This window comes from Eptatretus burgeri, chromosome 4 (assembly GCF_056783735.1).
Source record: "Eptatretus burgeri isolate ZD-2024b chromosome 4, Ebu_testis_v1, whole genome shotgun sequence".
NCBI classification, from domain to species: Eukaryota; Metazoa; Chordata; class Myxini; order Myxiniformes; family Myxinidae; genus Eptatretus; species Eptatretus burgeri.
Window position 1 is genome coordinate 4,987,422 of NC_140964.1, and position 1,160 is coordinate 4,988,581.

Consider the following 1,160-nt stretch of genomic DNA (forward strand, 5'->3'; position numbering starts at 1 on the left):
AATGATGTTTACGTCGTGGCAAAACGGAACATGACTGACTTTTTGGGCTTTAAAGGTCATCAAGAAAATATTCAATGCAGTCGGCATCAGGCCCATCAAGCCGACACATTGTTGCCAACATTATGCTTGTTTGTCTGTACTCTATTCTTTTAAATACTAAGCATCAAGCAAGGAAGCAGCAGATGCCATCGACTCGTCTCTTTGGTATGACTCCACCAGGATTTGAACCAACGACCTCCCAGACTTAAATCGGACACTCAAAACCATTACGTCAAGAAGCCAAATGCATTCCTTGACAAAGTAACACTCAAACCCTACTCCATTTCCGCACACGAACCCTAGACAAACCTCCCTTTATTCTTCTTCCTTCTTGCGTATGGCAGCTTGGCTGCCAGGTCGCTATAATTTTGTTTAGGGTGCGACTTTGATGCTGATGCTGTGCCCCTACACCAGTACACTGGTACTCATGTCACCAACCTCAGAAGGATGACGGGCTGAGTCAACCCCACCTGCCGTTAATCCATTGGCAAACGGGGCATGAACTCAGGACCCTAAGATCCCAAGCCACCCAAACCATTAAGCCAACACCAGGCTGTGCAAATCTCCCTTGATGTGAATGGAGCGAATTATGGCAGATGAGAGATGATTTCAGATGTATTATATCTGGATGGAATCATTGTCGCCATTGCAGAAATTCAAAGCAGAGCCAACTTATGACGCATGGGGTACCCCCCAAACGGGGACTCACCTTTTGGGTGTTTTGACAAAATATGGATTTCACCTGCTGCGGATATTCCCCATATGATAAATCATTGAAAGCAGATGAGCCGAAATCGTATTTTATGATGTCTATGCAGCAAATGTGACATGTGGCCTGCTCCTGTAGTTTTATAGAAATGCTGATTGTGGAACTAAAAGCGTTATCGTGACACTTGGAAACGCTGGAACAGGAATCGCATTTCTTTTCATTCAGCAGAAGGGAATTTTTTTTTCATAAAGGTCGTTTCTTTGGCTTATCGGAGGAAAACAACGAACTTGATCTTGAATGACGGTTTACGTGACTTGTGCACATTCATTTACAATGGGATTCACGACAATTAGAGCATGTTTGACAAAGGCACGTTGACATTTATAAAACGAAAAATAAACACATCATCCAT